Raw genomic sequence first — 12,377 nt, 5'->3', positions numbered from 1 at the left:
GAGAGTTCTTCCCTCATTGCCCCATCACTCGCCCTTCTTACCTGCTCCCTCGTACCCATTTCAGTCCTCTCCTTGTCCTTGTCCTTGTCTCCCGTCCTATCTTTCACTCCTTTCTCTTCCTTTGGTGGGGTTCGCTTAAGCTTGGCACTCTTCGCGAACCCTTCCCTCAGCTCCATCCCCTCTATCCTATCCGGCAAGCTACTCTTGCCTAAATGCCTTCGGCCCTCCTCAGAATCGTTGGGGCCAGCACCGGCCATCGGGGCTTTCACCCGGTCGGAGCCGATGGCGGGATTACCACCCGCCTGGTGTACTTGTTTGTTTAAGTCACTCATCGTCATTAGGTAAGTAGAAATTTCAACATATACGTACATCACATCATCCAGGTGAGTATTAGGTAAGTATAGGTTATTTAGGATAGGAATAGACTAGTAATTTGGATAATTTTCAGGATACTCCGAAGAGGCGGTTCATCACAAGGATAAGGTAAGTGGACAAATCGCACTTTGGGATTGAAGTACAATTTCAGCTCGAGTACCGCAGGTTCGCCACGTCTGTGTTCACTGGATGAGGGTGAACCCCAACGGAGCCGCTCGGAACTGGTCTTCCATCCAGTCACGCATCCCTTCGGCGCGCACCCCACCTTAGGATTTGGGAGGTATTTATAGTGGCCTCACCACGCGACCCCAGAGGATCCTCGCGCACCCAATCATCCCGGATGTTGACCACCTCATTGCAGCCCCTACCGAGACCCATCGGCTGTTTGCGGTTTGCTCCTTGGATGGTGTTGGAAGAAGAGGATACTCCAAAGAGGTGGAATTTCAAAGGACGACAGGTAAGTTAGGAGAAGTTGCACTCTGTGAGGTAAGTACAATTTCAGCTAAGGTACCGCGCGCTCGCCAAGCCCGTGTCCACAGTGTGGACCCCTTCGAGGCCGCTGAGGATTGGGTTTCCCCCCATCCTTGCATCCCTTGGGCGCGCGCCATGCCACGAGAATTGGAAGGTGTTATAGTGGCCTCACCACTCAATCCCCGTTCACCTGATCCACCCCGGCCCCGAAGACATACTTGCCCCCGTTGCCGAGATCCATCAGCTGTTTACGGTTTGTTAAGCTGGTCCACGGCGGAAGTTTTCGTTCCGGACTTGCAATTTTTAGTCTGAAGCCATCACTTATCACTCCCACTAACCATTGACCTCGCGAGAAGTCCTGGCCGTTCCCCTATCCGCCACCCAGGGGACGCGCCCGATAGATTGCTCAATCCACGGGACCTAAATTTACCTAAACTTACCTTAACTTACTTCAGCTTACCTCAATTTATTTTTATTTATCCCACCCAGCACCTCTGTTCGCTCCACGGTCCCGTAAGAGAGTCAAGCATTGAAATAAATGTGGAAAAGCAAATTTTTGAACAAAGCATTTCCGCACCAAAAAAAAAAACATATTGGTGAACTACTAAGCGACTAGATTACGGGAAAAAAAAGTAACGCTCTAAGTGGTTTCCGTGATATCCAAATTTTACCCTTCATAAGTAGCAAACAGAGTTAACAAACTAGAAACTGATTCGTACTCCTACTATTAAAAGCAACGGTTTAAACATGAATATCATCACGATCACCAATAACAAGTTCTAACAGTTGTTTTCTTGTCAAATCAAAATTTAGTACTTGAATTAATGAAATTTTAGTCCTGGCATACTCACAATACGACACGGCACTTCGGCTGGTGTACCGACTAACCTTGCAGAACTTCTCGTTGAAATTTTGCTTAAAGAGACAGAAACTTCAGATTTCGTCCTTGAAGTTTTTCCAGGTCTTCTCGATTGACTGCCATCAGTTGAACCAGTGCTTTGCTGCTTTGCTTTACCCTGAAGTTCGTTAACGGCTCGGTTTAACTGTTTAAAACTTGGTCATTGGAAAATATTGCCAAGCCTTTCAGTCTTGTCACACCACTTGCCTGAACTATTATCGTCACTAAGGTAAAATTTCGGAATTTCGATCGCCGTCACAGAACCCGAATTACGAAACGAAGCTTCCTTTATTTCCTTAAGAGTAGCCGTCAACACTTCCGTTAATTGCTCCATTATGACAACATTTAATAAATGATACTACGAAATTTAGTTATCGGCGGAACTTTTACATTTATGGTACTTTTAATGAATTGATTCCGCTTCTAATGTTAGGAAAACGTAGAAAATAACTCCTTTTTTTAATATTTAATTTCTATAAAACTATTTTTATAGAATTAAACAATGCCTACGGTCTACACGATGCCCCCAGAACAAGTGTTCTCTTAAGGGGCCCACAGATTATGTTTTTGCTGGACGCTTTTATTCGACCAACAAAATCGCTTCGAACAGAACTTGTGCAATTGCAGACACATTTTAGTTTTTTACTTTCATCAAGGCTCGTCTAAATGAAGAGAATATATTTGTGTGCAGTGGCGGCGGTATTAGCCATAAAAACAAAAAAAAAGGAAGAAGCAGAGGAACTAGGCAAAGGAATGGCTTTTAAAGAGAAATCAATTTTCCCATATCAACTTATTAAACGAATTGAAGTTGGAACCGGGAGACTGGTTCAACTATTTAAGAATGGTTTATCACACATATTGTACTCTTTTAAAATTGGTAACTCCTTTGATCGGCAAACAAAACACTCAGTTGCGAGAAGCGATTTCACCTCATGAGCGACTTACAGCGACTCTACGTTTCCTTGCAACGGGCAAGAGTTACGAAGATTTTTAATTTTCGGTTATTATTTCACCTCAACCTTTGGACTAGATAATATCAGAGACCTGTTTTGCAATCTATTCCGTTTTAAAGAGGGAGTATTTAAAGGTAAGTACCGTTCAGATGTTTATAAAATTATTTTTATTTTGTAATTAATTAGGTAAATAATTATATCCTAAAGATTTGTTTGGGTTGTGTAGGCTAAAATAGGATCCTATATTGATAGCATGTAGCGAGTTTTGTTCGTCACAATTATTGTTTTGGATAGGCAGCAATGTGGTGAAAGAAGGTTGATGTTACACGCATTACAATGTTTGGGTGATGATGCATTTAGAATTTCTATTATAATTTTCTAATTGAGCCTCATAAAGTACATCCATAATAATTTTTTCTGTAGTAGTGGCAACTTCTTTAGATAATTTCCTTAATTTATTAGCCATGTTTTTGCCGATTACGTCAAACTCATCTTCTTATTTTCATATACTTGTAGATTTATCGGTTGATGTCAAAGGGCTGAAATCTCAAAAAAAAAAACTTAGGTGATTTTAGAGGAGTTCGCACTTTGGTACACTAACCATTTTTGCACACTGTGTAGAGGGCCTCTCGAAGTATCTACCCACGTTGAATCAGATTTGTATCAAAATCAGTATTTGGGATATAGCGATTCAAAGTGTACGTAGACCACGATGCAAAAAAACAGTATTTATCGCAATAAATATTTAAAAAAAATTTCTCACTTATGGCCTTAGTATACTTGTACACATAGCAATAAACTATTGTGCCTAGTGGTGTGTATATTTACTTGGCAATTTTCGATTAGTTTTTTACAGTTTTTAAAATTATTTTTCATGTGGGATTCTGAGGTCAAATAGATCTAACCCTTTTGCATATATGTAAAAACTTCTCTATTTTTACGACAAAGTCGAGGTACGATCAGGAAATCTTTGAGTTGTATATAGTGATAGTGCTAATATTATTAATTAGGTTAGGCCTGTTAGTTTAAGATGAAAGAGTTTTGAGGGGGTTGATGTTGCCCCTATAGGACGCCTATGTATGTCGCAACCTGGTTAGAACTATTTTCGTCAATTAAGAGGGTTTCGCAATCGTTATCTTCATGCGATTCTTATATTTTATGATTAACGTCTAACCACCCTTTATCGGTACTTGTGAGAAAGGATAGCCGCCCTTTATCGGCATTTATGGAAATGTACCGATCAAGTGTTATCAGTACCACGGTAACGTCGCAGGTGGTGTCATAAGTCGGTAATTGCTTTCTAGCCAGGGTACGACACTGTTTAATTACCCTTAGTTTAGTATTTAAGAGCGCCCCGAAGCTAGAGAGCTCTCTCTTTCTTTCGAGTGGCTCACCAGAACTATTATCCGCAAGTAGAATTCAAAGTGTATCCGTTAATATCAATAAACCCTATTGTTAAAACCCTAGACAACGTTGGAAAAACCTACATTTATTTTAAATTATGGAATCTAATGATTCATTACCTTCCACATCAGCGTCGCTGAATGTTAAGTGTGTGATTTGTTCACGTGCCTTGAGAAAAGTGCCTGGAAAGGCAAAATGTATCAACACTCATGAAGACGTCCGTTTATATTCAAAAGTATTCTGTGTTGCAGTTCAACAGAATCGCACCGTGTGCGGATATTGCCGCATTTCCTTTTATAAAAAGCAAAGAATGCTGGTCCCAATTCAGCAAAACGCTGGACTTCCTAATGACATCTCTAAAAATCCTGTGGTGGAAGAGTCGATTCGGATTAATATCAACGAGAATAGCGATGATTCCGATACAGACGATACACGTGATCCTGAAGTTAAATATAATTTAACATCTAATGAACAGGCCGAAGAATTAGTTAGTCTGGAAATCGATCGCACCGTTGCAACTCACAAATATTGCATCATTTGTGGTGGTAATACAACTTCCAATTTAATTTTGATTCCCGAGAAGGCTCGTTGCCAGGTTACGCAAAGAGAAAACTGTTTATTCCAATTGGCGATAGATGCTCTAGAAGTCACATCATTTTCGACTCATTTTTTGAGGAAGATTTAATGAAGATCAAGGTATATTCAAATATTTCTGAAATCACATCGAAAGAGCCCTCTTGCATGATGGAAAACTTAGCGATTAGTTGTGATAAAAGTTTGTTTGATCAAGTCTCGGATTTTTCTATGCCCGAAACACAATTAAGACTTTTCACAAGCTTAACTTGGGAGAATTTATTGCAGTTAAAAGAAATGCTAACGTCTCTTAGAAATTTTTGTAACAGAACCACCACACAGGCCATCGTTACCTTTTTATTCAAACCTAAAACCGGTAATTCACATGAACTAATTGCTTCCATTCTTCATTTACCCAATAAAGGAGTCGTCTCGGAGTATCTTAAATCAGTGAGATGTGCTTTTGTCCAAGATATTCTAACTAAACACTTTGGATGTCAAAATACGACTAGGGAAAAAATTATATATGAAACTAGTCCAATTGCTCGAACAGTACTTAAAGCTGATAATGAGGATTTAATTCTGATATGTGATGGCACTTATGCTCGACATCAGAAAAGCACGAACAATGAATATCAAAGGAGATCGTTTTCTGGTCAAAAGAAAGTACCTTTATGTAAACCATTCACGATATGTACCACTAGTGGTTTTATTGTCGACATGCTTGGACCGTTCGGCGCAAACGAAAATGATTCGCGAATTTTAAGAACAATTCTGGAAGTTGAGAATACGGGATTTTCCGATTTACAGGAAGCAAGGGATATTTTTGTACTGGACAGAGGATTTCGGGACGTAATAGAATATTTAAATAGTAAAGGATACAAAACAGCCATGCCAGCTCTCAAAGGCAAACGCAAACAGTTAGAGAGTTTAGAAGCCAATCGCTCGAGACTTATAACAAAAGTCCGATGGGTCGTTGAAGCTGTTCACGGTATTTTGAAACAAAAATATCAATTACTTGACCGGAAAATAGATAATAAGATCGTCCCGACAATAGGCGAGTATTTTAGAATCGCGGCTTTTTTACAAAATCAGTTTGGGCAACGATTAACTTCCGATAAAGACGCAGGAGAAGATATCATCGCAAGGATGCAAGCGCTAGTAGATACACCGAATTACTTGGCGGAAGAAGTAGAAACAGGAAAATGGGCGCGTAAGAAAGTTATTTTCAGACGGATTACTTCAAATGCGATAAAGGATTTCCCTCAATTAACAGAAGCTCAATTAATATTACTTTTCACAAGTACTTATCAATTGGGCCAAGCTAAATCGTATTTAGCAGAGATAACGAACGAAGATGGTTCCCTGAATGTTGACTACTTGAAAGAGAATGCAACTATTTTGAGAATACAATCTCGTTCTAGGCATAGTAATTGGAAAACTTACACCTCTTTCATGGATTATACGCTAAAACGAAATGATGTAGCAGGTATATGTCGCTATTGCTGTGATTGCGCGAATGGAAAGCGTACTGTCGTTTGTTGTTCTCATGTGGCTGCAATTATTTATTATTTATCACATGCTCGTTACTTAGCCCGAATTATCAACCCGGCCGAGATTTTAACCAACATGTTTAAGAACACTGGTTTCGTAGGTGTCCAAGAAGACAGTGATACGGATGAAGACGCTGACGTCACCACCCTACCTGATTAATAACTAGTCTTCTCAAAAACATTGAATTTCTTCCCTTCTTTCTGGGTACATAATTATACTTACTTGTCCATCACTTTAGAGGGCAGCTCTAGGAGCTCTATGCCGTATATATTCTATAACGAAGTCATTTGGTGTTGATGCTGTTTTCTGCCGCGTTAGTTATATGAATTATATGGATTTAGACTCATAAGTTATTGATATTTATATATCTATATTTTCAATCGTTATATCCCAAATACTGATTTTGATACAAATCTGATTCAACGTGGGTAGATACTTCGAGAGACCCTCTACACAGTGTGCAAAAATGGTTAGTGTACCAAAGTGCGAACTCCACTAAAATCACCTAAGTTCTTTTTTTTTTAGATTTCAACCCTTTGACATCAACCGATAAATCTACAAGTATATGAAAATAAGAAGGTGGTTACTGAAGGACGCACCATTTTGCCCCACGCTATACGATGAATAGTTCTCGAGATATGGCGTTTTAAAGTTTTTACCCTCAACCCCGTCCTACCCTTGAATGGTGAGACTTAGGAAGTTGAAATTTTATGTGGTAAGTCCTTTGAGTGGTAGGGACAATTGGTAAAAATTTCAGATCGATCGCCCGTGGGGGCCGAATTGACCCCTTAAACTTACACGGCCTTTTAAAAAACTGCGAAAAACGAATCGAAAATTGCCAAGTAAATATATACACCACTAGGCACGATAGTTTATTGCTATGTGTACAGGTATACTAAGGCCATAAGTGAGAAAAAATAATTTATTGCGATAAATACTGTTTTTTTGCATCGTGGTCTACGTATACTTTGAATCGCTATATCTCAAATACTGAATTTTGTACAAATTTGATTCAACGTAAGTAGATACTTTGAGAGGCCTTCTATACAGTGTGCAAAAATGGTTAGTGTACCAAAGTGCCAACTCCTCTAAAATCACCAAAAATTTTTTTTTTTTTGAGATTTCGGCCCTTTGGCATCAACCGATAAATCTATAAGTATACGAAAATAAGAAGGTGTTTACTGAAGGACACACCATTTTGCCCCACGCTGTACGATGAATAGTTTCCGAGATATGGCGTTTTAAAGTTTTCACCCTCAACCCCGTCCTACCCTTAAATGGTGAGACTTAGGAAGTTGAAATTTTATGTGGTAAGTCCTTTGAGTGGTAGGGACAATTGGTAAAAATTTCAGATCGATCGCCCGTGGGGGCTGAATTGACCCCTTAACCATACACGGCCTTTCCACATTGTGTAGGCGCAGTGGATAGAAAGCATGTAAAAATTATTCCATTAGATTTTTAGAATTATTAATCCGGTAGATAGTGGCTCCTATTATTATAATTATAAGGATCAACATAGCCTTGTTCTGATGGCCATTTGCAACGCCAATTATGAATTTATATTATGTCATTTTGGAACGAATGGCCGTGTATCTGACGGCGGAGTAATAGAAGAAACACTTTTTTATGAAAAACTGAAAAGCGACAACCTTAATTTGCCTAGACCTTCAAAATCAAACAACAATGATAAATTATTACCATTTGTCTTTGTTGGTGACGAAGCTTTTGCTTTACGAAATAATTTTTTAAAGCTATTCAACCGAAAGCAACTGGACAATGGCAAGAAAGTATTTAATTATTGTTAGGAAGGTTTTTATTCAATTAAACGCACGCACGTGTTCTCAACAACTTTATTTCGTCCTTTTCGGGAATCGAATGACTCACCATACCAAAGATGCATCAGGGAGTTATATTAACTCCCTAGTGACTTCACTTTTTAAAAACACAATTTAATAATATAGATTATATTTGAAAAAATTATATGGTGGTTCTAGAAACAACGTCACGGATGAGTTTCTGAATTATGATTGTGATTCTAATGCCAATGGAATGTGCTTTTATATAATAAAAATGCTGAAGATGCTGAATCTGGAACGTGTTATGATTTACACGCGCGGCATGTGTTATTACCTATGGAAATGGTCATATAATTCCTCCCTCCTTAGGTTTGAGAAAATAAGGGTTTATTTTCGAGAGGTGCTAATTCTATGGCCATTTTTACAGTTTTCTTAGGTCTATAATAGTAATAATAACAAATGATTCCTAAAATAGTGAATACAATAATCACAATAATTACAGAACTAACAGATATGCTGGTATTTATTACATCAAAGTCCTTAAGTTGGTGCATTGTTAATTGTTTCGCAATTTCTAGGTCCTTGTGCAGACTGTCCAGATTGACTTCTTTGAGATTCAGAGGTTCAATTTTTTTCTTTAAATCTTCATTAATATGAATTGCTGGTAATTTCAAACGCAAAGTAATTATCTCAGGCTTTTGAATTGCATAGGTTTTGTTCATAATTTTGGTTTGACATTCTGCAGGGATTATAAGGGATGCTTGTTTAAGGGTTTCTATAGTCTGCTGATTTGGACAGTGGAATTCCACAATTTCATGAGAGGCTGGAATTACAAGAATCGAGTTGTCCGTCAGTTGGGTGACAGATGATTTGTTATAGATTATTGGTGTCATAGGGCAATGATTTGTGAGCTTGATCGTTTCTATAATGCATTGCTCATCCGTATGCAGGATATTTTGATTGCAAAGGAATAAGCCTTCTATTTTAGGACATTTATTTTTTAGATTGAAGGAATTATTTTTAGAGCGTACAAGATAAGGATTTGATATTGCCATTATGTGGTTGTTGAGGGGTATCGAATAAAGTTGGTAAAGAGCATAGGGTTCGCCTGTTACTAGAGGAATTGATATATGAAATATGACCAGATCGTGTTTTATGGTCACGTCAGCATGGGCTATTTCATAATAACTAATAAAGTTATCAAAGGGGATCTTAGTTTCAGGCTTGAAATGTTTTAAAAGTAATTTCAATTCTCTGTATTTAAAGATGCTGTGATGTAGGACATTTACTTTTGCAAAATTTATTGCAGTTTGTACGTTTTCGCAGATATTGTTAATAATTTGAAGATTACTGTCTAAATTGTCGAGGAGTATAATAAAATGAATGGCTACTGACGATGCTTGTGCTAATTGAGTAAGGTTAGTGACGCGTTCCTGCAAGGTATGCTGGTTTTCCAAGATAGTAGTCAGCTGTGTATCAACGTCCTTGCTTAATCGTTTAAATATAGTTTGCGTTGATGCGATATCTTGTTGCACAATTTTTTGATTTGTTTGAAGCGTTTTGATATAGGAATCATAACGCTCTCCATCGTCAGAATCAAGAGTTCCATACAGATATTTTTGGATTTTTCCTACTAAATTGACGAGTCCTCTTTTAGTTCTATTTAATGGCATTGAATAATGTTTAATAAACATTTCCATTAGGTTAATTTGAATTAACAAATTATTGAGTCTTGTTTCTAACGGTGCATTATGATTTGTTTCCGTTACGTGCAGGGTTGCGTTTAGTAAAAGAAGGGTTTGCTTAGTTGATTTTAGACAATTACGAATATTTGTCAGATTTATGTGATAGTATACATGATGTAAGTTGTCAATGATATAAGTCGGTCCTATGTCCAGTGGTAGGAGGGGGTTGATGATCTCCTCAATTTGGTACTGGGTCCTAGCGAATACCGGTAGAAGTACTAGGATAATTTTCATCTTCATTTTTCTGAAAACATTTTCGTTTAATGTCTTTTGGATGTCTTTGATTTTGAAAAGTGACTACTGCGTATTTAGGTCGTAATTTATCTGGTAATTTTTTAGGGGTATTTATTAATTGTTTAGTTCCTACTGCTATTTCAGGATCGTCTTCCCGATTTTTGTTAAGCTTAGCTAACACATTGGCTTTTTTTGCATTTAGTTTTAAGTTAATTGAGTTGTTTAGTTCTTTGAAAATATTGGATAATTCATATATATAATCTGTTTGTAATTGGTTAAGGTCCTTTTCAAAATTAAGTTGATAATTGAGATTGCCTTTCATGATTTGAAAAGGGGTATAATCATGGGACGAGTGAATGCTATTATTGTAGTTCAGTACGGCAAGATTTACTAGTTCTGAGATAGTTTTAGATCGATGAGTATCACGGAGGGCAATGAGACTTTCCTTGAGAGTCGAATGGAATCTTTCTATGGGGGAATTTGAATTTGGGTTATATGGTGTAGTGTAGTGCAGTTCGATTTTATATGTTTTACAAAGGTCTTGGATCAGAAAACTCTTGAATATCTTCGCATTATCCATCGTTATTTTAGAGGGTGTACCGTGATGCGCAAAGAAGTTAATTAGATTTTGACAAACTTCGATAGAAGTTTCACTTGTGGGGTAGGCCGCTGCGAATTTAGAAAAATTATCTATTATAGTTAAATATTTCTGATGTGAAACCGAATATGTGTCCATATAAAGATGTTCGAATGGTTTATTGCCGGTTGGTGTAGGTTTATATATGATCTTGTGAGGATGTCTATCGTACTTGGTTTTTTGGCAGGTTTCGCATGTGTTAATGTAGTTTATAACGTCTTTTTCCAGGTTAGGCCAATAATATCTTTGCTTGATGTTCGTGATGTTTTCACTTATACCTCGATGTGACGTCTTTGTCGTATAGTATCTCTCGATTACTTCTCTCTGTTCATCGGGATCCGTTACATCTTCTAATAAGGTATTGGATATGACTAGTGTATAAGCGTTATTTGTAAAGGTTTCCTGAAAAATTTTAATTATCAAGGGTTCTAATTCCTTTTGAGGAAAATGTAAACAATAGATATTTGGTGGCAATTGTTCTATGAGAATTTTTTGAATTTCTTCTGTTATTGGAGTTTCATTAATAAAGATTATTTTTCTTTGTTTCGTGTTGAATAATTTTTGGGTAGTAGTGTATGGGGTTTCTTTTGTAGTCCATTTAAATATAATCTGATTTTTGTATGCATTGACGCACTTATATACGTAAGGGGCTCCTAGAATGGGATTTTCAAGTGATGTGTGAATGGTTTCTGTTTCACTACTTTTAGATTCCTTGGCGGTCAATGTGCTTGAACTGTTTGAAACATTTTTCTCAATTGGTTGTTGTATTGTAGGGTTTTCCTTTGGGGGTTTAACTTGTATGTCTGATAAAATTTTAATTTTAGGTTTAGCTAGGCTCTGAGGGCTTGCTATTTTCTTGCGTGGATTATCAAACAGGGGTCTTTCAGGTAGATTTTCTTGAGATTCAAAGAAGTGTTTGATTTTTTCATGCCATTAATACTGATCCTCAGGGTTTTTCTTTGTTTCTGCTACTCCTGAAGCATGTGTCAATGGAGGTTCTATTTCTTCCATTGGGTTTACTTCTCTAGGGGGGCGAGAAAGAGCATCTGCATTTAAGTTTTGTTTTCCTTTTTTGTAATGGATTTCGTAATCATATTCCTGTAACTTTAATCGCCAACGTACTAATTTTGAATTAGGTTCTTTAAGTGAAAATAACCACTGAAGAGGTTTATGATCAGTTACGATCGTGAATTTCCTACCAAAGAGATATGGCCTGAAATATTTCGTAGCCCAGACGATGGCTAAAAGCTCTTTTTCAATTGTAGAATAATTACATTCCGCCGGATTGAGTGTTCGACTTGCGAATGAGATAGGTAGGTCTTTCCCTATAGATCCTTGCGACAATACGGCTCCTATGGCATAGTCAGAGGCATCCGTTGTCAAAACAAAGGGTTTTTTGAAGTCAGGGTATTGAAGTATGGGGTCATTGGTTAGGAGATCTTTACAAAGGTTAAATGAGTCTAAGAATGGTTTATCATGAATAATTTTTGCGCCCTTCTTTAAACATTGGGTTAGGGGTTTAGTTAATTTGGCGAAATTTTTGATGAATTTTCGGTAATAACCTACAAGTCCAAGGAATGATTTTATTTCCTTAGATGTACTTGGGGTTTTAAAGTTTTTTATTGCACTGATTTTCTTGGGATTGGGTTTTATACCGTCGGGAGTGATGATATGGCCTAGGAATTCTACCGTTTTTTGGAGAAATTCGGATTTGTCCAGTTGTATTTTCATATTATA

At 37.5% G+C, this 12,377-nt stretch overlaps 1 pseudogene; it reads left to right on the top strand.

Annotated features, from left to right (window-relative positions):
- Nucleotides 1–715: 715 nt before the first annotated feature.
- LOC136416789 (uncharacterized) lies at nt 716–8,033 on the top strand (annotated as a pseudogene).
- Nucleotides 8,034–12,377: the final 4,344 nt, after the last annotated feature.

This window comes from Euwallacea similis, chromosome 25 (genome assembly GCF_039881205.1).
Source record: "Euwallacea similis isolate ESF13 chromosome 25, ESF131.1, whole genome shotgun sequence".
Taxonomy (NCBI): Eukaryota; Metazoa; Arthropoda; class Insecta; order Coleoptera; family Curculionidae; genus Euwallacea; species Euwallacea similis.
This window is presented reverse-complemented; position numbering and strand designations above follow the sequence as displayed.